This window comes from Anguilla rostrata, chromosome 11, assembly GCF_018555375.3.
Source record: "Anguilla rostrata isolate EN2019 chromosome 11, ASM1855537v3, whole genome shotgun sequence".
Lineage (NCBI taxonomy): Eukaryota > Metazoa > Chordata > Actinopteri > Anguilliformes > Anguillidae > Anguilla > Anguilla rostrata.
This window is the reverse complement of record NC_057943.1, coordinates 7,845,199-7,872,813: the sequence shown is the minus strand read 5'-3', so window position 1 is coordinate 7,872,813 and position 27,615 is coordinate 7,845,199. Positions and strand designations below refer to the sequence as shown.

General features: G+C 45.7%; 1 protein-coding gene across 2 annotated transcripts in view; it reads right to left on the bottom strand.

Moving 5' to 3' along the window:
- Nucleotides 1-27,615, bottom strand: part of casz1 (castor zinc finger 1) — a 253,326-nt gene that overhangs the window by 102,977 nt on the left and 122,734 nt on the right. For both annotated transcript variants that reach the window (XM_064300842.1, XM_064300843.1), the window contains one exon: nucleotides 20,218-20,283. The gene's annotated coding sequence lies outside the window, so the exon portion shown is untranslated. The remainder of the gene's footprint in view (nucleotides 1-20,217; nucleotides 20,284-27,615) is intronic.

Below are 27,615 nucleotides of genomic sequence, written 5' to 3'. Positions count from 1 at the left end.
CGTGAAAAAAATATAAACTGTAAAAAAAATGGGGGGGGAGGGGGGGGGAGGTAAAAGCATTGATCGGGGAGCAAACTCACATCTGATTAGTAATCTTATATAAGAACAGTTGGCCGTGGAAAAAAGAAGACAAGCTAGCCTCCAGTCACACCCCTTGCAACCCCAGCACACTCCTTCTTCCTCCCTCCCTTTTTCCCTCCTCTCCCTCTCCCTCTCTCTCTCTCTCTCTCTCTCTCTCCCGTCCCTCTCTCTTTCTGATAAGGTATCAGTTTCCATTGTAATTTCAGGTGAAATGATAAACGTTGGCTGTTACCAGGTGACAATGAATACTTTATGAGACAAACCTCTTATTTGCCTGGCAGTTTCTTCCGCAGTCACATGCAAAACGCTTCTGGACCTTTTGGACTTATTTTTGTACGTTTATAAATTCTTTATTTTTTTTTTTCCTCTTCCTTTTTTTATCTACAAAACACACAACCCCTAAACATGTTCACGATACCCTCCGCAACTAATGGCCTCTCTCAGCCACGGAAAAAGCAAGACCGAAGCCTCGGTGCCTCGGCACATAAGTTGCTTTTATATATGAATTTTTAATATGTCATTCAAAGAGCTCAATGTCCTATGTTACGGGAATACAAAAGCTGCAAACGCATTGTGACTAAAAAAGGGAAATATCGTTTTTTTTTTATCATTACAGTTCATTATGAGTCAAAGCTCAAGTTCCTGTTTGCTGACAGCAACGACTAATATATAAACATAAAAACAGGTTTTGGTTGATTTAGTAATTATGGCTATGAGTCATGTTTAAACAATAGAACACCATCCCCTCCTTTTTAATATGGTAGTTGATAAAAAAAAAAAAGGTGTATTTTAAAACCTTTTGTACCAAAGTCCTCCACCTTTCTCCAGCTATAAAAACGACACAACTGAAATATTATATGTCAATACACAGACTCCCACACACACACACACACACACACATACCACACATACGCACACACACGCACACACACAAAAAGAGAACTAATCCAGGCAGCATCATCCATTGTCCTAACTAGTCAGTTGAAAGAAGGATAATTGCCTACAGCTTCTGTGAAAAATGCTATTTTGAACTGGAGTTCATGTCTTCAGCTTTAATAAAACACTGCACACATCAAACAAGCCCTGCCTCCAGGTTACCTTTCTATCACTTCTGATACACGTATGACAAATCTTTTCATCAAACAGTGGTAAGGGTGGGGTAAGGGGGGGGGGGGTAAGACTTTGAAGCCTGAAATCGGTCCATGAAAGTCTAAAAGCGGCAAATGTTCAAATATACACACGTATATTCCTGTTTCCATTCATCCTTTGAAACAGCTACCCCCCCCCACCCGCCCCCCTTAAACTTAAACCCTCCACATTACAGTGTACACACACGCAGCTTTTTTGGGATCAACAGAAGTTTCAGAAGACGAAAGGAGGCCGGTTGCTGCACCCTAATCCCATCGTTTCGTCCTTAAAACTACGAACAAAGCAGAAACCGCGGAACACTTCGCTCAACAGACCGCGCGGACGCACCTCTTCGTTTAACTTAATTTGGCACCGCGTTTCAAAAAAAAAAACCGTGTTTAAATAGCCCCGGACTGAGTACAGTACAAAGTGCCAATTAGTGGAGTTATGGAAACAAATGCATTAGTTGGGCAAATAAAAAAATGTGTGTCTGCAGTGCGTAGCTCAGCTGGAGACACTGGCGGTGAGAAACTCCGGGGAAAAAAACCAGGACAGGAAGCGCTTAAATGCAGATCCTGGTTTTTTGTGTTCAACATTTAATGCATCCTGTTATGCCTCCAAATGCATGGATTCATCACAAGACGCATACACAGTAAAATATCAACACTAGTATTTATTCGGCCAGAGAGAAAAGCAGAGGTGCAATGATGTTCTCTTGCACTCTTGATACATTTTTTGAGTATCCTGGGTACAGGGTAAAGTTTTTTTTAGCCATGTACTGTATGTATACCTGTGCCTCTACAGAAATGTTCTTTAGGGCTGGCAGATTTAATTCAGGATCTGACTAATATACCACAGGATTGCTCCTGTATCAACTGGAATGGTTTTTTTTTTTGTCAGTTGTATTATTGGTACAGACAGTACAATTTTAATGTTCTGCAGCACATCATTTCTGAAGTGGGCTAATCTGAGATCCACTTGACCAATTTGAACTTGTACTTAATTTGCAATAAGCGTGACTGCCAAATCCGAAGCACAACAAGGAGACATCACATATCTACTGTCAATTAAATCTAATTAAATTGTCTTTCTCCGAATACAACAATGTAGGTTTTTTGAGCTATTAAAAAGTGCGCCCGCACAAAGTAAATATCAGGCCCGGATTTTTCTGTGTAACTGCAGCTCAGGCTTGTCTGCAGTTGCCGGGGAGTTTGTGCAGAGAGATCGCGAGCGCGAGCGCGTAAAAAAAAAAGACGCGGGATGATGCAGCCACTTCTCTCTCCGGCGTGTTTCAGAGGCCTGTCTTTTTTTTTTTTTGTTTTTTTTTTTCTCCCCAGAGTGAGCGTAATGTTTTCTGATACAGCCCATTAATGAGCGGCGTATTTGGGCTGGGAGAGGGGCGAGGGCGGGGGGGGCGGGGGGGATGGACATGAGGGGGGGGGGGTGTCGGCGGCGCGCGGGGAGGGGCATATATGCGACATGGCAGGGGTACATCAGTCAAAAGGGAAGCAGGGGCAGACGTTTAGCCGCCCCCGACCGCGCGCCCCGGGGGTGGGGGGGCGCTGGTCTGGTGCGGGGCTTGGCTCCGAGCGCCCCGCTCCGGCGGGACAAAGGCCGGGGGCCCCCCAGTTGAAAGATGTGAATTCGGGGGCTTTTGTGCGCGCCGCCAGGGGACACGCAGAGTGAGAAATCTGACCTTTGCCGGGAGTCAGATTTGTGTTTGAACCCCCCTTGCCGTCCCGGGCAGGGAGCACAGAGGCTGTGAGCGAGCCGTGGCAAGAAGGGGGGGGGGACCGGGGGACGGTGAGGGGGACGGTGGGGGGACGGGGGGGGGGGGAGGACGAGGTGTGTGGGTGTGCGGGTGGGGGGGGGGGGGTTTGGTTATAGTAGGGAGTGGGGAGTGGGAGGGGAGAAAGAGGGGGGGGGGAGTGAGTGACTGAAGGACGGAGACAAGAGCAACTGAAATTTTTGTCGGTAAACGACGAGACCTTTTTTAAACAGAACTGTGCTGGGAGTGCAGTGCTCTCTCTTTCTCCCCCCCTCTCTCTCTCTCTCTCTTTGCTTTCTCTGATCTCTCCGTTATCCCCGGTCATACGTGGATGCTGATGAGAAACAGGAAGTAGCAGAACGCAGCTCATCATCATCTGGAGCAAAGACATGGAGCGGGGACTCCAGACTAAAGCATCTGCCCTTGTTCTGTACGCTCGGATGTGGAATAATAATCCCTCGCGTCTGTTTAGACGCCGTTATGTATATTTATTTCAGAGCGGCGAGGGTTATGAATATTAAAACTTATGCTATAGATAACGCCCGTCAACGCGGTCTTAATGTACATTTCGAAATTAAGGAATTTAATATGCTGTACTAATCATCAGTTAATTCTGCTAAATTGCCTCTCCTTTGTGTTGTTTTGAAAAATATGGTCAGCATCAACATCGCCGGGATATCTGGCGCTTGTAACATTTATAAATGCCTCTTCTCACAAAGCAGTCATTAGAGGTGTTTGCCGTTCTCTCATGAAGACAGAGCGCTCATTTTCTCTCTCCGTCCTCGACGCAGGACCTCCGTCTTTCCTTCGCCACGCCAGCGATATTTTAGGTATCCGCTGAAAACCCGCCGCACAGATTCACATAACAAATGTATTTAACAGTCGAAATATATTTTTATCAATGTGCTTTCATCCCCCCACCTACCCGCCCCCCCCCCCCACCCCCCCCCCCCCCCCGCCTCTCCCGGATGCAGACATTCATAATGTAATCTTCCTAATTTTGATCCCTTGCAATCTGGTTTTTAAAAGGCAGAGAGGGGGAAAAAAAAGGCACATTTCTGAAGGCTCTCCCCATAATCATTTTAGACAGATAGCCTTTTCCCATCGCAGATGAGCAAATATTTGTAAACCAGCTATCTAATGGAAAATTATAGTGAAATTAGAGAGAAATTCATGACGGAGAAATCCGATTACCCTTAATTTTATTATGCCATCTTAGCCCACACAGCATATTTTTGTGCAGTTTTTTCCATAAATACCTATGCCAGGGGTCCCGGTAATCAAATAAAATTGAAATTCATCTTCCCATTAAATTCAATTAGCTGCAATTTCTAAAGCCTATCAAAGATTTTAATTACTAAATTATAAAATTCTCCAAAGCTAAATTGGGGGAGAAAAAAGTGCATCCTAGCATCCGGGAAAAAAAAAACAAAAAACACACACACACACACACACACACACACATAAACACACACACACACGGACACACAGACACACACACACACACACGCAAACCAGGAAAAGGAAATCATTGATCAAAAGTAGATATCCACATATGAAAATAGAATTAGGGGGCCGGTGCCTTTACCCGGCGTATCTGCGGGGGAGTGGCGCGTGCCGGGCGGCCGACTCCGGGACCGGAGGAAATGAACTTAAGCGAGGTGCGCTCGGCCTCTAAACGTCTGCCCTCCGAGCTATTACGCCGTAATTGACTAATTGACACCTTAATTTCATTTATGGGCCCGTGCGTCCAAAAGGCGAGCCTAGGGTGAGCCGGTCGGGCTTGACAGGGGGGAGCACAGAGAGAGAGAGAGAGAGAGAGAGAGAGAGAGAGAGAGAGAGGAGGAGAGAGAGAGAGAGGGAGAGAGAGAGAGAGAGAGAGAGAGACCGGGCTCCACGGTGCAGGAGAGAGACCAGGCTCCACGATACAGGTGCAGGGTAGTATTGACAGGGGAGCACAGAGAGAGAGACCAGGCTCCACGGTGCAGGAGAGAGACCAGGCTCCACGATACAGGTGCAGGGTAGTAATGACAGGGGAGCACAGAGAGAGAGAGGAGAGGAGAGAGGTAGAGACCAGGCTCCACGGTGCAGGGAGAGACCAGGCTCACAGCCATGCAGTGCATGTAGTCTTGACAGGGGAGCATGAGAGAGGACGGCTCCACGATGCAGGAAGAGAGGAGCCGTGACTCACACGGATGCAGGTGCATGTGCTCTGACAGGGAGCATGGGAGAGACCAGGCTCCACGGTGCAGGAGAGAGACCAGGCTCCACGATGCAGGTGCATCGTAGTCTTGACAGGGGAGCACTGAGAGAGACCAGGCTCCACGGTGCAGGAGAGAGACCAGGCTCCACGGTGCAGGAGAGAGACCAGGCTCCACGGTGCAGGTGCAGCGTAGGGGCCACAGCCACTTCCCCACTGATGCTGCTCATACTGGTATTGGAGTATGGAAATGAAATGGAGACGGGTAACATACTGACCGCGCGGAAGAGCTTAAGGAAGCCGGCCCCTGTGACTCTAAATCCCCGATACTCGCTGACGACAGCGGCTGTGCACCTGCAGACGTGGGGAGGGTAACTCACCCAAACACCCCCACCCACTCCACCTCCAACCCCCCGCTCACCATTGCACTACAATTAAAAAAAAAAAAAAATGGGAGGGCACTGTCTGTGGTTTTGGCACACCTTGTTACGATTCAAATCACAGCACTGACGGAAAGAAAAAACCAAAGGAAATCTGCTTGCTTGCAGACGAATAAGGGAATAATGTCACGTTGAGTTTCTATGCCGCTGTGAGCAGAGACTCAGGAAATCCCAGTAGAAAAATAGGCGGGGCGGCCAACCCATGCTAATTATTGATTTTGATTAAAAGGAAATAAATCTTTTTTTTTTCCTTTCTTTTTTTTTTTAAATCAGGGCAAACACTTTTTTTTTACAAAGAAAAGGTTTCCCGTCCTTTGATGGATTCTCAACGCCACCAACACCCTGGGTCTGGTTTCTTTTTTTGTTCTCTGGCATATTTTCAGTTTCATTTTTTTTTTTTGTTGTACTCACATCAAAAGGTTTCGGCGCTACCTATCCCCGCGAAGCCCGCGACAATGGGACAGTACCGGGGTCCCGGGTCACCCACGAGCCCCCCCCGTTTCCCACCGACCCCCCGCCCCGTGCCGATGGGCCCCTAAAACAACAGCGCAGTGCCCCCCCCCCCCCCCCGCGCGGCCGACACAAAGCCCAGAATGAAAGCGACCCCCCCCTGGGTTCTTCACTTTAAGGCTCTTTAGCTCCGCGGGCCGTTTGTTCAGATGGCACGCCCGGAGAAAAGACAACCTTCAGACGCCGGGCTGGACGATGATGAATTAGATCAATATTGCTCTTAATTGTTTCTGGACTTTTTCCTGAGAGAGAGAAGACAAGAGGGGAGAATTAAAAAAAAAAACTATTAAAAAATATTAAAATAAAAAAAAAAACTACAAAAAAAAAAACCCGTCATGTTCTGGAGGGCCTGTCTGTGGTGTAGCGCACAGCCTAATAGAAGTGGCTCAGTAAATATTACTAAACTGAAACTTTAATCTGCTTCTCACATAGCCAAGCTGCCTGGGTATTAAAGATAATCTTTTTTGTGTGTCATATGGCGGGAGATATGGATGGAGCTAATTTTTAGAGACAAATCTGATATTTGTCAACCGGTTAAAAAAAACCTGGGGATTTTCTCCTAATCCTCCCGCGGACGTGAAGGCGCGTTAACAGCAGAACGCAGACGGCGTTCGGCGAGCGCAGGAAGTGCCCGGCACCACCTCGCCGGGCGCGGACGGAGGTGGGGGGGGGGGGGGAGAGCCGCGCTAACCTCAGCGGGGGGGGGCTCAGCTGCAAGCCCGGCCCGGCCCGAAACGCACGCCCCGCTGGCCATCGCCGTCCCGTCGCCCAGCTCCGCCACTTCCTCCGAACGGCCGCCGAAACGCTGCGCGTGGCGCGTGCGCACGCAGGCCTGTGGCTCTCATTTCCTCTTCCCTCCCTCCCTGAACTCCGTCCTCACTTTCAGATGAAATAGTACACTCAGAGGTTAGTTTCACTAAACAGTACCATTTTGATGCTACTCAACTCAGTTATGTGGAACCTGTTGACATAACTGGGTTATGTAACTCCAACAATTCTCTTTCTTTTTGAGTGTACAAATTACTTATTTTTTTATTAAAGGGTAAAGAAAAAGGTCACATAAAAGTTTAACAATTCAAATTGAAACCCCCGACCCCCCCCACCACCAACAGAAATAATTATTTGGTCGTGTTATGAAGTGTGCGTTCCCCCTGGCCTAGCGTGGTAATCTTGGCACGGTTCAGCAGTAGTGCTGCTCTGGCTGGTTCCCTGTGTTCTGTGGCTTTACTTTTTCAAATCTGCGGTTTGAATTTTTAGCTTTATTTATAAGAGTGAAGTTCTCATGCCTCTCAGAGCACTTCTTCCTCAACAGAGCAGTACATAAAGCACACATCCTGCTGCTGTAGGGGTGTGTGGGTGTGTGTGTGTGGGGGGGGGGGAGGGTTGCAGGGGATGTGGTGTGGGAGTGTTGCATTGTATTAGGCTACACACATAAAATGAACGCAGGGTCACCACTTCTGGGCAGAAAAGCTGAAATTAACTCTGCAGAACTCTGCCTGTCCACGCAATTTAGACAGATACACGAGTAAACAAATAAATAACTAACTTATTAAATGAGTATGCACCTCAGAAAGAATAGCAAAGCGTACATCTCCGAGAACTTGGCCCCCACTTGCTCCACGGACTCCACCGACACGCAATATGAAATCTTTTTCCTTTTATTTATTTTTTTGCTACATAAGACTTTTCAATGCTCATGCAAATCAACTTGCACCCTGCCTCTCAGGCAAATCTAAAGTAGTCACCGACAGTAATAACAACAGATCATAATGGCTATTGACAAACAAAAAAAAACAAAAACACCATAGGACCCACTGCTGCTGCAAATGAAAGCAGGTCTTCCATATCTCAGATCTCTCAGTGCATCAGCGGCAGTGCTCTTACTGTGGAAAATGCAAGGTGGTAGGACACTTAGAACACATTCCACAAGTACATTATAGTCCTCGGCCACATTCTACACACAGCTGATAGCTATTCGCAGTTTTCACAAACTCGCTATAGCCGCGGGCTATGGGGCGCGTGTGCGCGCGGTACAGTGTGCGCCTGTCGCACCCCGGGCTGCAGGGAGTGCGATATGTGTCAGCGTCCTGTTCGCCCGCCGAGGCTCTAAACCGCACGCCGAACGCGTACGCACCGAAACGTCGCGGAGCGGCGCGGCGAAATCTCCGCCGTTAAAAATGCCACGTTCGGGGAGAAAAAGGGCCTTTTAAAAAACGCGTTTAAAGGGCGCGGTTAACACGGCGGCTCGACCCAATAAAAGAAAAGCTTTTTAAAGAGGTAATATACTTCCTTCCCCCCGCGGGCAGCCCGAGTCCCCCCGCTTCTAAACCAACTGTTAGATATGGAACGCGACGAGAGCAGACAGAGAGGGACACGGCAGATTAACGTCATTGCTCGGGGGGGGGGGAGGAGGGGGGGGGCGGAGCTCACTGAGGAGGCAGATCGACGCACATCTCTCAGAGAGGTGTGGAGGACGCGCTACCCCTGCTCCTTCACATAATCCTCCATTAGCACTGGCCCTGCTCGCTGCGCTTCATCATCAATATTTCTGCGCACAACAATCGTAACTGTGATTCGCAGAGACTGTGGCTCTCCCGCCTAGGTTTTTGAGGCATGTTGCTACTCTGCTGTTGGCTGTTTTCTGTTGATAAACTGGAAAGAAAAGAAGTTCATTCTTCTTTACTTATTTATTTTTAAAACATATTAAAATGAATGTTTCACCTGACCCAGAATGGAGGGGGAAGCGTTGTGACCATTAGATTGGAATGCTGACCCGCCCGCCGCCACCCCCCCCCCCCCCCCGCCCACCCCGCCGCCCCCCCCCCCTCCTCACACGCAACAGAATGTGCAGGCCTCAATTTTACAGCTCAACACTGCCGTGTGCATTTCTAAGCGAATCTGTGAAATCATTATCTCATCGCTCTAATTCGCAATTCATTGGAAAAAAAGGCCAGGCCTTCCAAAACTGCTAAAACATCACTGTTGCCCACCTACCTGTGGTGTGTGTATTTTATTGTGTGTGTGTGTGTGGGGGGGGGTATTTGTTTTGTACAGGGCAGAGTTGACAGCTATCGATTAGCTCTTACACTGAAAAAAGTTAACATTACGAACGCTATGAAATTCAGCAATTTTTTTTTTCTTCTTCTTCTTAACCTTCAGAGACGCTTTGCATTCTCGCTGCGAAATAAATAAATAATTCCGCGCGGGCAAAAAAAAAAAAAAAAAAAATCACTAAAGCTCTTTTGGTGTAATTGGCTGAATAGCAAGGACAGCAGAAAATTTACAGGCAGACGGGAGTGTGTGAAGGGGACTCGGTCACAGAACGAAACCAACCTCTCAGCACCGGCAGGGCTCGCCGGAAAAAAAAAGAAAAAGAAAGGAAAGAAAAAAAAAGAGAGAGAAAAAAGAGACACGGCTTGCACATCTCAGCTAGCTCGGTCCGGTCGCTCCGGGGGGGGGGGGGGGTAATCTGCAGATTTTGGGGGTACATTTCTGGACAAGTTAAAGCAAATAAATAACACAGCAGTGACATGACGGTGACAAGGGAGGAAAATCCCCCCCCCACCCCCACCCCCCAAAGTCACAGCGGTGGCGCACGCTAAATCCAATCAAAACCAGGGGGAGGCGGGGGGGGGGGAGAGTGGTCAGGTCGCGGGATTGGCCGGCTTCGGGGGGGGGGGGGTGGGGGGGGGGGGGTGGCCGGGGGATTGGCCGCCTTCCGAAACTGCGTTGGGACAATATAACGCCTTACTCCGCGTCGGGGCCCTCCTCAAAGGACAAGTGCGGATAAAACTTAAAACCCTCTGGCTTTATCGCGCCCTCAGATTTTCCATAAAACGACCGGCCCGGGGAGGCGCCCCATGTGACCGGCATCTAGGTCAGACAGATGGGTGGCAGGGAGGGAGGGGGGCGGGGGAGAGCGGAGGGGGGAGGGAGGGAGGGAGGGAGTTTTCGATGGAACTGTTGAAAATAGCAAGCGGTAACCAGATTAGATCAATAAGGATTGTTTCTATATCTGTCTTTGAATAGGACGCAGGGAACAGGGACTGAGAGAGAGAGAGAGAGAGAAAGAGAGACAGAATGTGAAAGAGAAAGAGAGATAGAGAGATAGAGACAGCGAGAGAGAACGACAGAAAAACGTCTTGCTGAGAGACTTCCCACAATGTCAGATTAGCCTTATTTGAGAATGAGAGACAGACCAAAGAGAGAGACAGAATGAGAGAACGATAGAGCGATAGAAAGAGAGCGAGTGAGAATGAGAGACAGACCAAAGAGAGAGACAGAATGAGAGAACGATAGAGCGATAGAAAGAGAGCGAGTGAGAATGAGAGACAGACCAAAGAGAGAGACAGAATGAAGACGATAGAGCATAGAAGAGAGCGGAGAATGAGACAGACCAAAGAGAGACAGAATGAGAGCGAAGACGACAAGAAGAGATAGTGAGAATGAAGTAAAGTATAAAGTAAAGTCAGATTAGCCTTATTTTTATTTTTTTTAATTATATATGATTATTATAATGAGCGGATGAGCATGCATGTTGACCTGGCCCTGTGGTGCTGCAGGTACAGCTCACGCTCAGACCAGACGCTCCCCATCGCTTTGTCTCCGACATTATTTCTCAGGGTTTGAGTCGCAGTAGCGAGCTCGGGTACGACCGGCGCAGCTGCCTCCGCCTCGGGACGGGACACTCGACGCCCGGTGTCAGTTGTTTGAAATAAATGTCAAAAATCTTGCGCTCCCGGTACCCGGCTGCGCCGAAAATCTGACGGACGAAACGGGACCCCCCCCCCGCCAAGCGGGGTTCTGGAGAGAGCGTGAGCCTTCACAGTCGCCTCGGCTACGGCAGCCTGTTTGACAGCGCGGTTAAATACAGGAAAGCCAATACGGGCGCGGGCCGTTTGGGGCAATTCATCAGAGGATAAGAGATATTACTGTGTGAAGTGCCTGTCATCTCGCTGGACAGGACCAGTAATGAATTAGGGTTCCTCTAATGTGCTCGCTCACACAGGCTTCCCAAAAAAAAACTTTCCAAATGTTTAAATTCGGCCGGTCCCGTTCTCTCGCACGCAGGAGACCAGGCCCTCCCCTGCTCCGGGCCCGCTAACCCGACACTGACACGCGCACACAGAGCTACAGTACCAGCGTGGAGGTGACATCCCATAATCTCGGTTTGTTTATGTAGTATCACAGGGCCATGGCTGGACTAGGAGGGATGGGGTGGGGAGGGGGGCAGGGTCTGGGGGTAGAGCTGGTGTGGGGGTTGAAGGGATAGCGGGGGGGAGGGGGATTGGGGCGGGGGAGGAGGGGGCGGGGTCGGTACAGGGTATCACCTGTTCCCCCTAATTGACTTTCCGATTACATTCCTATATCTCGGAAATTAACATATTCATTTGTATGTGTTTAGGAAGGCTCCAAATGGGCCGGGTGACCTTTACAAATGACACTTGTTTCAGGATCGGGGGCTGCCATCTTTCTCTGAGCGTGACACAGGTCAATATAACGGCCCGAGTGGGTGTTTTTCATTTAGATCAGCCGTCTACCTTCCGGGATTTTAAAGAGGCTCGCCTGCTCCCAGCGGGGGCGTCAGCCGCAGGCCCCCGAAGGAGGAAGGAGACGGGCGCGGAACGCCCGGGGGGGCGTCGTCTCCCTCGGTGACCTTGGCCTCCCGCTTGACCTCCGAAATCCGCGCTGCCGCGCGCTCACGCGCACCCGAGACCGATCGAAAAAAAAACGCGTCGGTCACTCTGTAACAAACGACGATTTGCCAACTTCAAACGGATGCAAAAAATAAATGTGTATGTTCATGTGTGCATTTTAAGTAACTAAATTTGGCAACACAGCACAACCGAGCCCCTGAGTATGTGCTCCTGCTTAAAATAATTATTGATCAGAAACGATGTCTGTCTGCACAAAAGGGCCCCTTTCAATTGATTTTTTTTTCCCCCTCACCCAGCTGAAAAAATATAATAGAGTTGATATGAAAAGGGTTGTTTTGCTTCAATTCATCTAAGCAGCCTGACAATACATTTTTTGTTGCCACGGAAACATGATAACACAGTTTTCTGTCTGTTGCTCAACAATCAATTAATTTAACGCTTTTGTGCTGATGTTTACCGTTCTATTTAGTCCTGAAAAGTCAGTTTTGTTTTTTTTTTTCCACCCGTCTAGTTTTCAGGGTTTTGTTAAATAAATCCTGATGTACAAAAGAGGCAGTTAGGGGAAGCCAGGTGGCCGCGTCCAGGACAACACCATATAAGGACCATTGTTGGGTTCAAAAATTCAACTAAAACTGTGTCAACAGCCCTTGTCCCAGAGCAAGCGCTGTTCCTGTTGAAAGGACAGTTTTTTTTATATTTCCAATAAAGGCTCAAACAAAACAGGGACTTTTATCCCATATAATCCAACACAACTGCCCGGTGTTTTCTAGAATGGGTGCCTTTTTTTTTTTTTTTGTTAGTGATGTCACTGCAAGAGCCTGCCAGTAAAACATGTACAGCATGTTTTCAGCATTTTATTGTCTTACCCTCATTAATATGCATTGAGCTGGTGGTATTGATGAATGTCTGACTGAATGACGAGTTCTCCCGCTCCCCACAACACCCCCCCCCCCCGCCCTCTGTCCTATGAAAATCTGTATGTGTTTACTGTGGACAACCCAGAATAATATGAGGCTTGTTCTTTAGTTAAACAGTGGGAACTGGGTTATGTAAAAAAAAACAAGGCAAAAAAGAAAGTTCACACATTACACACATAAACAATTCATGTGCAATTGTCCTCACTGTTGCCACAAATTATATGTACAGTAGGACTAGTCACTAAACCTAAAAACATGACATTTAAGAGGCGATCTTTGTACAGTGGCTAGAGCCGTTGCACATATATGCACGAGATTATGTTTTGGAAGTGTGTGCCAGGACGTTCTAGCCTCGGTGCACAGTGATGACTGTCGAAAATATTTCTGAAGCTCTCGCGAAGAGTCTTATTACAAGCAGCCAAATCACCTTACACCTCCTTCCGAACCAAAAGAGGCAAATGTAAAGTAGGTTAAGGGATTAAATTGCGTGCCCCCGTGATTGCGAACTTAAATCGAGGGCTAATCTTGCCTCTATAGCCAGTATCCTCAGACCTATAATACTTCAAACTAATAGCAACAGAAAAAAAAACCCCCCACAATGGGTCACCTCAGGTGAACCAGCCACGCTAGCAGAACTGTGGTTTAAGCATATTTGACTACAGAATCATTACATACAAACATATCATTTTGTACGTCTCCATTGTTATTCACCGAACAAGTCCAGGCACGTTCACTTCTGACTAATACTTCTGTCAGGATTTTTTTTTGACAAAAGTCTGTGGATTCTGCATTTCAAAATAACAGAAAGAATCAGGCAATGTTTTGAAATCTAAAAGAAGACAAAAAAGTACTTAATAATTGAAAGAGGTACTTCACAAGAAAGCACTTTGTAATAGCAATGCAAGCTATAACATGTCCAGGATACAACTTATGGTTGGTTATGTTTTAGGCAGGGCATGTGGTTTGGTTGATATTTGGGCCTTCTGACATCTTCTGACCTGATAACACGCTCTGGTGTGATACTAAAATATATTTTGATTTCTTCTCATTTTCAATGATCACAATCCCTTTGAGCAACATGTGACATACAGTACACAATATATTCACGTTTAATTGGAAACATTATTACATTATTCAAGAATAGCTGAGAATAGCAATTACAAAGACCTTTAACAACCATAAATAAATAGGTCCAATCACAAAATTCTGACTTTTATCTTCTCTAGTTCAAACGGTTGATCCAAGCAGGGGCCTTTTTTGTAGCTGTGGAGGTCTGAATGATTGTACCTTATTTAGGGTTATTTACATCAGTACTTTATGCCTACATTAAGCGAGAGAGAGAGAGAGAGTGTGTATGTGTGTGTATCTTAACTGCAGAGAGATATTCAAAAAAAGTAATTTCATAAGCGAACAGCACCGCAAGCGAACAAAAAAGTAAGTTCGCTTAACGAACATTGCAGCGCAAAAAACGCAGGCATCAAAGAGTGTAGAGCAGCTGTCTAAGCAAACAAAAAAATTATTAGGAGTTTAAATAACACAGGACAAAGATATGTTCTGTCAATGTTTGCCTTACTGAGAACATCTGTCTTACTTGACTGACATCTTTCTTGCTTTCAGAGGAATACTGATTTTGAAAGAATAAAAAGATGACTGGTAAAACATGACCCTTCAAGGCAGTGTTGAAGAGGCCCAATATTAAGTGCAGATTGTGCGTAGCTCGGCCAATCACAGTGCACGTTGTTCAGATGCTGATGCAACCACATGACTTTGTGCACTTACTTTTACACCAAGGCATGACGAAAATCTGTGTTCATAAATATTGGTTTTGTGCACAACTTTATACCAGCATATACCAAAAAAGGATTATGGGTAATACAGCATCGCCAGTTGCTGAGCACGGTTTAAAAATAAGCATTTTAACATCCATTACTTTGTTACTTTTGAAGGGGTAAGAAATGTGACAGGGATTGAGAGCTCTACATGCCTGATTAATTACAATGGCTCTGCCCCTGCCCCCTCCTCTCCCCGATGCAGTAATTATATCCAAACACAATACCCACCGCAGATAACTCCCATCATAATTGAAAATTGCGTTCTCGGGAAATCAAGCCCCGATTCTGAGACCAGGCCCCACCTAGGGGTTCGGCTGCGCAAGTCCAGGTACAGCGTACCATCATCATCCTCGCCATCCTCATCATCATCATCATCATCATCATCATCACAACAGGGAGATTAGGCTCAGATTTTAGGAAATGGAACTGAAAAGAAAAAAAAAAAACACCTCCGTATTTTTTTCCCCCATCTTCTCATTTTTTTTAATGTGACGATAAGGCGAAAACGTGCGGTGAAAGGGAACACTGTCCAATGAGCAGAGAGGCAAACCCGGAGTCAAAGTTTTCCGGAGCATGGCCGTCCCCCCGGCAGCCTCGCGACAGGGAATAATAAGGCGCTCCATCTTTCCGAGATGTACTTTTCCTACAGCATTGTTGATTGCTGTGTGTCCATTACTTGGAGGGATTATGATAATATTCCACATTGTGCTCTGCGTGATGCGAGGGAAATTCAATACTCAAAAGGTTAATGCAATCAATTAGGATGACAAAGGAGTAAAGTAAAACCCTCCTGCTTGCTGGAAAAGAGGCAGAAAGAAGAGAGGAAAAGGAGGTATTGAAAGCTTGAATGGATCCGCCGAGAGGAAGAAAAAGAGGCACTCGAAGAAAGAGAAAAGAAAGAGGGGAAAAAATGTCATCCATTCTGCGCGTTCTGTTCAAAGCCCGCACGAGACGACGCACACAGCGCTAAATGGCCCTTTAATGGTGAAGCGCAACCTTCACCGGTTAACAAACAGCCAAAATAATATATTGACCCTTGGCGCAACGGGCATTTTTATTCCCCCTACAGACGGTTAAACGGACGCGATGGAACGTGATTTGGAGCGCGGGGGGAACCCGGGAGCTGGAACCGTGGATTTATAACTTCTCTCTCGGTCAAGTTCTCTGGGGCACCCTCCTTTTCCGTTCCTAAGGACCCCCCCCCCCCCGTTCCAATACGTCACGTCGTCCTCCGCCGCGTCGCGCGGCTCGAATATTAACAATCGCAAAAAAAAAAAAAAGAAAAAAAAGAAAGAGTGGCGAAATTACACTGACAACACCTTCGCCTTCATGAGCAAGACAATGGCATTTATTATTTAGAGAGATGCTACAATGCCACGAAGCACAAAGGAGCCTCATCATCGCAGATAAATGGATAAAGTTGGATAGCAGTATTGAGCCCGGGAACTATTGTGCTAATCCATATTAGCTTTTCAAAAAACCAGAGCTCAGTCTGCCAGGAAGACGATGTAATAATTACATTCTGGCAATCCTGGGCTGTGATGAAATTGTGAAAACCTGAGCGGCGGTGTGTTTGTCTATTGAGTCATATTTGTAATGCCCTTTTTCTCCTCCTCCTCCTCCTCCTCCTCCTCGTCTTCCTCCCAGTTTCGGCGAAGAAATTATGCAAGGAGAAAAGCCCAAAAGCCCCTAAATCCCGCAGACAGGGAACATCGGCCCACGGCAGGACGGAGCTCTCCCCTGCCCCCCCCACCCTCACCCCCACCCCCCCCCGCCCAGCTCCGCCACAGCACATCGACAGGCGCACAACACCACCCAACACAGGGGGAAGCAGACAGCGACGGCGTTCAGGACAGGACAACAGATGTTTATGTGCCTGGGCTTCAGTTTACTTTTAACGAGTTGCTTAAGTTACTGACAGAGTGTGGGGGAGGAAGACAGGAGACCAATATATCATCATTACACTGATCACACAGGTCCGAACAGCACTTGTTTATGATCTCAAACTATTACATATCATTGTTATTTGCTGGAGCCACAAGCCTGTGGTGTTTAAGGGGGGTGGGGTGTGGGTGGGGGGGGGGGGGATCTCCTTCTAATTGGGCTTTCCATTTGTAATTGCCGCACTGCTTCTGAATTTTTTGAACTATGCATCCCCGTTTACCTCTGAAGACACGCTAAAGGATTGCGGTACTTATTAAACAATTATTTGAATTTCCCAGTAACTAAAGAATGCTACGGCTCAAATTGCAAACCAGGAAAGGGTATTGACTGAGGGGAAATATATCCAACACGAGAAAAATCACCGCGTTTCACACGTCTCCCATTAAATCAAACATGCCGCACTTTTATTCAATTCCGTCGAGAAAGGCCTTAATGCTTCTGCTTGATGAAAGTGATGGAAGGAGGGATGGAGGGAGGGAAGGAGGGAGGGAGGGGTGCAAACCGGGAGGAGCGCAGCTCTTATCGGGGAGGAGAAAAGGAGAGAAAACAAACGTGTGGTCGGGGTGGGGGCGGGGGGGTCGGTGGGGGGGTGGGGGCCCGCCCGTAACCAGGACTCTCCGCCGCCTCGGTGCAGAATTTCACTTTTCGCGAGCGCGACCGCTATAATTTGACCTACATCACATTTTTCTGTTTCTGCATCTTCGGGGCCAGCGGCCGCGTCGCAGAAACAATGGCCCAAATGGGCTTTGAAGTTCGGGGCGAATAAAGGCTCGGGGGACGGCACGAGAAATGCCCTCACAGCTGGGTGGCCCCCCAGTGAAAGGAAAAACAAATACTTTGAACGAAAAGGGGGTGGGTGGGGGGGGGTTGAGGTTCAGGGGGTGGGTGGGTTGGGGGGGGGGCGCTCTGCTCCTGTCTGAGCTTCCTACGGGCCGAGTTGCCAGCGGGAGGAGGGCTTTCACGTTTTTGGCGGGAATGATGGATGTATTCTGAGGAAAGCCTATTCACATGGAGATGTTACATCATAAATATTTACACAGTGCTGTCGTTTCCATGTTACTTCTGCTTGTTTTGACACATTGGAAAAGGAAAAAAAAAACTCAAAAGACAAAAAAAGAAGAGAGTGAGAGAGGGGAGGCGGCTTCCACTGTTATTACCGATTGCTATAATCGTCCAGATATGAACTTTCATATTTGTTTGAAACACGGTGTTTGAAATTAGGCAGCTTTGACTTCTGTTCAGGAAGCACAATACCCGCCATACACAGCTCCCCATGTATTATAGAATTAGTCATAGATGAACAAACACTTACTTTCTGCTCTTCTATCGCACATCAAACTAAAATATGTGTATAACAATTACAAAATAGCAACACACATATTTCATACATCACTTCACAGTGCTTCCCACAGGAGGATAGCCCTAATCTTAAATACATATAAAAGCTCACAGAAGGTGGACATGGTTAGCATCAAGATAAGGACCTCATACTGTATTGTGTGTATTAAGATGCAAAGTGTGCCAGAGGAATACTGGTCATGTTGATATCTAAGATCAGACACACTCATTTATACAGGTTCTCGATTGCACTACAGTAATAAAAACTAAATTCAGTGTTTTAGGGATGCAATGGTTGTACAATGGTTCAGTTGTCAAGGAGTTGTCTTTGCTGCCCGAAGGCTACAGGTTAGGATTACTAGAGAAAACACTGCTGTTTAAGAGAGCTTTAAATTTTCAGCTGTGCACGTTTATAATCTGGGGGGGAAAAAAGACATGTATCCAGTTAAAATTAGACTGGATCACAACTGACCTAAAATTCAGATGAAAAAAAAACATACCCTAAAAATCAGGATCGATGGGAGACCACATCCTTCCTGTCCTCAGATCTCTTTTTTTAAACTGAACTCAGTTTCCCAAACTCACACTTCCCCCCCCAACAAACGGGCCAGCGGATAACCGCGCTCACAGAAACAAAACAATTCATCCTCGTTTGCTTTCCCAAACATAAAATTAACTCAACCGACACTCAATTTTGGGCTGATCTGTCAAAAAAAAAAAAACAACAGAAAAAAGGAGGGAAAGAAACACACAGGAAGAGAGAGAGAGAGAGAGAAAGAGAGAGAAACGGAGCAAAGAAGGAGCCGTCCACGATGTTGTTTTAAAACCGCCGCTACAAAATTTTTTCACAGCGAGCACAATTAAAAGCCACTGACTCCCCAAGGAAGCGCGAGAACCAATGAAAACAAATTTGGCAGTTTAATTTTCTTCCCACTGTTTGAGAGGGAATCCATTGTGGGAGACTTCGGGGCCCGGTCTCTGGGAGCTTTGTGGGAAGGGAAGAGGCATGTGGGCCCCATGTCGGAGCCAGTTGGGCTTTCTGATTAGCTGAATTAAAATATATCAAAACCCAATTAAGCTAACTATACTCCAGCTATTCGGCTGCGGAACGCGGAGGGGAGAACTGGGTCACGGAGGGAGAGGTGTCTCCAGTTTGGCGGGCTTGCCTCCCTTTGAAGACGCGCTGGGACCTCCTAAAAGCATCCCGGTTTAATTTCAAACGGGTGAAAAAAAAAAAAATACTAATAAAAAAAAATTAAGAATTCGCCCAGCCTTCTCCCTCCGGAATTGCTCCGCGTCAACAGCTCCAAAAGCGCCGACGCTCTGCTGGAAAGGGCAAGAAAGGCCTTTCTCTTCAAACGACTTTTCCGATTAATTTCACGCTAACACTTACGCATTCGGTGTTTGAAAGGGCTACGTTGTCGTATCCCTTCATGTGCATATGAAACACGTTTTTAAATATGTTTTTAATACGTACCATAGAATACACTGTGCTATCCCTTAGTCCCATTCACTGTCCAGCCAAGCAGTCAACATGTCTCATGCCAACACAGTTCCTGAGGATACACAGGGTAAAGTGCTTCTGCCAGTAAGATGGTGCCCCAAGAATGATGTCATGAGCATACTCTATATCTTTCCTATCTCTGACACAATGGTGATGCAGAGGAGTTGGTTTTTGGTCTCATCACCAGAACACCCCAAAAGTGATCCAGGAGACCCCAACACTGACAAAACCCCAGAACACAGCATCACTCCTTCGCTTACTGATTGGTCAGGACTTGGAGAGCCGGAGGCAAGGCCAACCTATGCCTTTATTAGAGACGTACGCAAACAGTGAACGTTTTTTTGCAATGTTATGACTTTTATCACGGAGGTATGCAAGTGAAAACGACAACCACCAACCATAAGTGGCTTCGTTTACTTGCACGGACCAGACAAGAGACACGCAGTAAAACGTTCTGTCTTAAATCAACTCTGGCAGAGTGCGATTGTACGAGTTAGACTCACATGTACTCTGTTAAGAGTTACAGAATTAACACTGACATTTTACAGTGCAGGTATCGTAACTCCTGCTCTTCAGTCTGAAGGAAATCTACAGCAAATGTGAATCTTTCCAGAGAGAGCAATTTGGTACGACGGCCGCAAAAGAGTAAAGATTCTCCGAGAAACAATCACGGTGTCTGCGAAGCGTGGACTTTAAAAAACCGGGAAACCCATCATACATCACCGTGAGTTAATCAGTTGGAAAATAAAACGGCGCGATCGCAATAAGTCATTTGTCAATTTTTACAACTCAGGACACATTGATCTCCGGGGATTAATGAAGATGCCTGATTTTGTTGTTGAAACAAATGGTGGAGACATTGAGGACTGTAATTAGTCATGCAGTTTATTTGTCCTACCTCGTTTTTTTTTTTTTTTTTTTGCTGTGAGGGAGCAGGTCACTCTTTGCTGGAACCTACTTCATCCTGGGAGAAAGGAAGGAAAGAAGGAGAGAGAGAGAAAGAGAAAGAGAGCGAGAGAGAGAGACAGAGAGAGAGAGAGAAAGAGATTGAATATATTATATACAATATTTGATATACTTAGCCCATACAAAGGGATATCTTGCGTAATTCCCAATAAAATGTAGCCAGTGCTGATATTGCAGTACTTTATGTAGCTGTAGGACAACAACAGAAAAGACCACAAGGCCAAACTGACAAGTAAACACAAAACTAAACTCATTCAGAGACCTCATGTACAGCACAGTAGAGGGGCTTTTTTAAAAGCCGGACCGAGAAATGAGATTAGAACAGATTAGCAACCAGTACAAAGTAAAAAATAAATAAAAGTTCTTTTTTTTTTTTTTTTAAAAAAGAGAGAGAATGAGCAGGGAACAGGGTCTGAGCCCAGCAGCTGAACGGGCCCCCCCCAAGTGACACGGGGAGGGCGGGTGGCGGTCTGCGGGGGCCACAGTTGTCGGGGGGCTGACAGGTGACGGGACCCCTGTTCCCGTCCCGCGTGCGGGGGGGAGCAGGTGCGCAGCCACTGGGTTAACCACTTTTGTGCACATTTCGGCACAGCCTGCCGGTGATAATTTACTTAGAATCGGTAATCCCAAAATCTGATTGCGGGGGGGAGGATTTTATTAGCCAATACGACCTTGGAGAGCTGGCACATGCAGCGGTCAGAAGAGCACTCAAATTTAGAGGGTAAAACAGAGACCCCTGCAACTGCTGTTTTCTGGTGTCTCTGTCAGAAACCCCCCCTCCGACCCCCCCTCCCTCTCAAACTCTGTACATTTAAAACAACAGGTGTGTATCCAACTTAATTATCTCTGTCTAAGCACTGCCCCGTGCAATAACTTATCTGTTTTAGCTTGCAAAACAGTTACCCAGAAGACCCAGTTCTTAGAAACAGAATAAAATATCAAATAAAATAAAATATTTATCGCAATTTTATTCTACATAATCTTGTACAGCATTTGACTACTGACCCTTGAAGCGCAGTAAACCATGTAATAGTTCAAGGCAAAGATAATACATATGCAAATATGAGTTTCTGACAAAGAATTAGTGTGCATGCATACTTTTTTTTAATTTTATGAATCCTTTATTTTACCAGGAAAGTCACACGGAGATTTACATCTCTTTTACAAGTGAGCCCAGGCCAAGGCATCAGCACACATAAAGTTACCACACCACATTAACATAAAACACAAACAAGACAATCATACGACTTAAAAGAGCAAAATTTCAGGCAAATGTCTGCTTCCATTAGTATAAAACAAATATGTGGCTACGTCAGCCTTTTCTTTAATAATAGGTTTTTTCAGATTCACCCCGATTCTCCATTACTGCTTCAAAATGAATGCAGTAATATAGCTTCCAGGGGTATGATTATCAACATGTTCCTTTGTGACATGTCCTGCCACCTGTCCACGCAACTGGTCCCCGAGGACTGACCCACCCCCACCCCACCCATCATCCCCCCCATAACCCCCCGCCCCCCAACACCAGCCCCCCCTTTCACCCTCCATAACCCCAAAGACAAGTGTGCTCCGCTCAGTCAGTCGAGTTTTGGTAGTAGAACTATTCGCAAAAGTTTTTGCTAACCTTGAAAGCGTCGAGCGCAAGCCGGGGGAAGGAAGGAAGGAAGAAGAAGAAAAAAAAAAGTAATAATAATTCTAACCTGATCTTCCTACTTTATTTTATATCTCCCCTCAGCAACCTAACTTCTTCCTCGGCAACAGTGCAGTTATTAATTCATGAGGCACTAATTAGTTCTTTGTTTAATTTTGTGTTAAACAGACTGACCGGAATGATAACGACTCTCGTAGCGGCGCTGCGGTCCCACGCCGCCCCTGTTTGCTACAACAAGGGAGCGCCGTGCCACTAGCTGGATGAACCCAATTCCCTTCTAAGTTGCACTTCATTAAGTCAAAATGTGACGAGGAGCTTAGAGGAAGAACTGGCAGATCTGATCGTACATAACAATGCGGGGGCCCCGGCAAGTTTGGGGAAAGGGGGTGGTGGGGGGTGGTGGGGGGGGGGGGGGGCGTAAATTCCAACATGCATGTTGCTAATTCCTATTTTTAACCCTTGGGGGCTGCCTTTCATTTTCCCATAATTGTTTTTGTTCTGAGCTGCAGTGTCCTCTTTTTAAATTGCAGCGCCTATCAACTCCCCTGATCAAAAAACCCTGCACTGCATCATCCAGAGCCTGTGAGCAAACAGCCGGCCTGCCCTTTTACACAAAATGTGGTATGGAAGAAATGTTCCAGAAAGACAGGTGACTTCAGTAACACCATTGTTACATGTAGACATTCACACACACACACACACATACACAGACACATACACATACACAGACACAGACACAGACACAGACACACACACACATATATATATATATATATATAAACAAAGTTAGATGTTAAGCAGAGAAATGTAAATGTGCAGAATTGAGAAAAGAAATTATGATTTCTGGCTTTCTGACTTGAAAAACCTGCTGAACCACATCAAAGCTGGCCAACAAAAGCATATCTAAAACACAGGAATGTGGAAAGGTGTTTCCATTACCCCATTCTGTGCATTGTACATTTCACAGAAATGAAGAACCCACAGAATCAGGGAGTTAATGAAATGCACGTCGGAAAGATTTATGATTATGATACTTTCGCCAAGCTTCATTCTCACGAAATCTCTTTTCAAAATGTCAACAATGCTTCAGAAATGTCCAAAACATACATAGCTTTTTTTTTTCTCCACGTATCAGGAAGTACTTATTCCATAATTGTGTGTGTATGTGTGTGTGTGTGTGTGTGGGTGTGTGAGAGAGAGAGTATACATATTCTATCACACCAATTATTTTCCACGGTCTCAGGAACTTTTAATAGTATTAAAAAAATGGGTACATCACTGTATAATAAAAGCTTCTAACAAACAAAGAAATTACAGTTGATGGACATTCCAATTCAGCACACACACACACACACACACACACACACACACGTACGTACACAAACATACACATGCACACCCACACACACGCACTTGAACACACACACACACAAACACACACGCGCACACACACGTGCAAGCACACACCCTGAGATGTTTCTCCTATAAAGCAATATAAACACGTGAGGACCCACCAAGATGTTTACCCTCTCAAAGATCTTCTCACCGGCTAAAGATATGATGAAATAAAAAGACAGACTCGTAATTATACTGTATAATAGGCAAGACTGGCATTTTCAAAATCATTTTCATGGGACTGGAAATGACATTGCACTGACTATTCGGTATTCACTGGTGCAGATAAATAAACAAGCCATAGGGAGAGGAAAAAGCACAGAGAACGCTCAGTACAATGGCAAGCAGGTCAGTAATTAGAAACTCTGTTTGCACAGTAATAATTTTAATATATTCATCAGGAAACAGGGCATGCCTAGCATGATAAAACATCATCAAGGAAGGTAGCCCGGATCTCGCTTAACCTTTGCAACAGACTGACAGAGGAGTGGAGAGAATCTCAAAGACAAACCAGTTCTCAAATTAGAACACAGACAGCTGGCTTTTTTTTTTTACCCCCCCCCCCCCCCTCTCTTTGAGAAAGAATCGCATTGGACAGGGGCTCGCGTTTAAAAAAAAAATCAACTTTAAAAAATGCTCGATTTTCCCCTTTCATCGCACGGCGAGATTGAGACTAGAAAACTAGATTATCTGATTATGGATTATACGTTTAGTGGGCATGTATCAAGGACCTGCTCTTTCACGGTCTTGATTTCACACACACACACACAGAGACGCACGCACACACACACACACACACACACACACTCACACACAGACGCACAGACGCAAAACAAACACCGCGGGTCTTTCGACGTCTGAACGTGAGAACAGCCTTTTCCACTGCGCACTATGATGAAAGAGAGCAACAGAAGGAATAACCTTGTTTGTTATTGTGGGTGGGGGAGTGATGCTATGGAAATTATTGCAAATTGTTTAAAGAAGTCCTGACAAGCGAAAAACCTTGACCTTATTAAGCCATTTCTCAAAAGAGAGAAGAATACATAATTGTGAAACGTACGCAGGGAGAGGCAAAAGGCAGTCTCTGGTGACAGATGTTGCCAACCACATTCTTGCTATAAGATTACTTTGTATAAAAATAGCTCAAAATGAATCCAAGCATGAAATATATCAGTGCACGCACCCTAACGAGTGCATGTTATGTTAATGTGATGAACACACCTTACGCAAAACCAAAGCCCCATTAAACATGAAACACATTTTCTTAAAATCTGTAAGCTACTGAGTACGCCTAATTTATATATACCCAGCGCCAGCAGGGAATGTCTTTCCAATACGCGCTTCAACGTTCACTAGCCATTCTAAAGTTTCACAATTAAGAAACAAAAAAAGTAAAATGTAAATATTCAATCCATCGTGCCAAACTGTTTCAACTAACAATAACTAACATAGCATTACTTGCTTTCCCCTTTCTCACGATTAGTGAGAAAACGTAAGACGCCTCCCAATTTATCTTATATAACCTGAGATCAAATAATAATAAAAAAACAATCATTAATTACATGATTCAGAAGCTGTACCACCAGAGTCCTTTGAGCAAACAGGGGGTTCTTCTTGCTCTTCTTCTTCGGTCGAATAGTACGCGTTCTCTCCGAGCGACTTTTTGAATGGGGACGAGGACAATGAAAAATTGAACATTTATTAAATAACGCTGCTTATGCATATTTTGACAGAACCTAGTAGGCCCCCTTTTTTTCGCTGTCAATTCCGCTTCCTATTCTCCTCGGCCCGTAGGAGAGGACAGCACAGGGCTCGGGGGGGGGGGGCAGATCCCCGCGAGGCCAAACCTACCCCTCCTACCCTAATTTCTGTTGTCCCCCTCTTTGAAATCTCGAGCCCACGCGGGAGTCAAGAAAGGCCAGAGATGTGCGGCAAGTGGCGGCGCCATGGAAACCGGGGTTTTCCCCAAAAAATATTCCTTTTTATCCCTTTTGAGGACCTGTCAGCGCGCAAAGCAGGCATCACACGACCCGGGGCCCGGGGCCGTGACAAAGCCTATTTTCTGCCTCGTACTTGATTGATTAAAAAACTTTTTAGCAAAACCATGTTAAAGGACAAAAAAAGTGACACGGCGAAGAAAGGGGTCTGGGGGTAAAGCCCCCAATCAGACCGTTTCCCTGGCGATACTGCGGTCAAAGAGGAAGGGGGGGTTGTTTAAAAAAAAAAAAAAAGAGTTTAAAAAAAACAACACAATAATCTCCTGAAAGGAAGGGTCAGGAAGAGCATGAAACTTGACAACAATGGCGATTAAGATGATTATAAAATAGCTTGTGATTGCGGAGGCAGTCCACAGCCCGGGACAGCTCGGCACTAAAACACCCTTTTCTCCTTCTTCGAAAAAAAACCTGTCACAACCATTTTGACCGTTTTATTTTTTATTTCACCCCCACATCCATTTTCATCTTTGATATTTATCAGGCTCATTTGGTCAGTGAAATATTACGCACTTTTTGTTCTGAGGTCCTGCCAACTCTCAAGCATCCATTCAAAATCCAGCTCCACTATTTTTAAATTATTGGTCTCAGTGGACGGCTGAGGCTTTGGAAACACAGGCGCGGGCCCTGAAGGATCTGTTTTCAAAACGTCTGCTCTGTGTAACCATTGCTACTCTACGCATCAGTTCCACTGCTCTCTCAGCATTACGTTTTTGACCCTGCCTTGTTTCATTTGGACATTTTCCTAGCTTGTTTAACTGGACGTGGAAACTGCTACTGTGGAAGTGATGTGCCAATCAGTACCTTATACATGTCAGCCTCTCTTGGTTATCAATGTTTTTAGTTTTAATTTACAAATACTTAAAAAAAAAAAAAGTATTTGTAAAATGCCTACAAAAAAGGGCATTATGGTCTGCTTCAAAGACAAACTGCGAAGAGTAATTGCCTCAGATTACAGAATGCTGTACATTAGCTGATCCCGTTGAAAAACCTCATTTGACACAAAACGGAACATTTACACCAAGCTGATTTTTTTATGGGCTCGCAACATTTTTAATTCTAAAGATGCATGTTTTGGACTGCATTCCACCGCATGCGTGCAATTTGCAAATTAGAACAAGAATGGGAAATGTGCAACAGGAAATGTGCGTGGACGTGCTTTCTGCTGGGTGAGTTCACGTTTACGAGAGAGGTCTGGTGGTTGCGGATCGCACCGCAGAACTGAAAAAGTTTTTTTTTTTTCCCTCTCTTCCCTCATGTCTAGAGATAAAAAGGACACATTTACAAGGAGGGGGGAGGAGGGGAGGAGAGGTGCACAGTGTTATAGCCGTACATGAAAAATTAGTATTCCAGATCTGGTGATTCTCAACACAAAAAGGGCCAGACCAAATCCCCACGGCTGAGGTGTCAGACGGAAAATGACGAAAATCTGCTCCTTGACAGGGAGTCATTTATATTTTAGCTTCGTTCCATTATCTTAACGAATCCATCATCAGCCGATGCAATATTAACAGCAGAAAATCAACTCATTAGATCCAGGGGGATTTAATCAAGATTGCAATCATGTATACGGCTCCTGGAGAGTTTGATTTTTTTTTTCTTTTTGGTCCTTTCCACATAATTGGCGCATCTCAGATCTTAATAAATTATTCTCCATCCCAGATTGATGCCTTTTTTTTTTCCTCCCCTCCCTCTCACGCCAAGCACTCGCTCCGACTATAATATTTACCATAAACATTATTATGTCATGGGCACACAGTTTAAAATGGCCTTTAGCTAGCTCCGAGTGGTAATTGGCTTCTCCATTTCTCTCTCGTTTCCTTGTTAATTGCCAAATGATATTGCTAACGGTATCCTGAGGAGGAGAAGAATGTGTCCTTTTGGCTAAACTGGAATGTGCCTGCGTTTTCTCCACCTTTATTGATTGGGTAATCAGCAACCGAGTGCCATGTTTGATATCTCTAAACAAGCCTGACTAACAGCTAACAGACAGCTCCACGTTTAAGCTGCAAAAAATCGCTCAACGCAAACCTCACGGTAACAAATGAACACTCGAGATTTAAATAAAATAACACGCCATAAGAACAGCAGCAAGCAGGCGGTGCTCTATTTGTACTGCATCCATTCATTTATTACACTGACAATGTCTTTAAAATACCAGCATTTACCAGGTCAATTTGCTCGCAAATGCGAGCTGACACAACTCAGATTTTTATTACTAAGCGTCTGTTAGTCCACATGCATCCAAATTGAAAGCTTTATCAGAAACAGCAGAGTTAGTAATATGCAC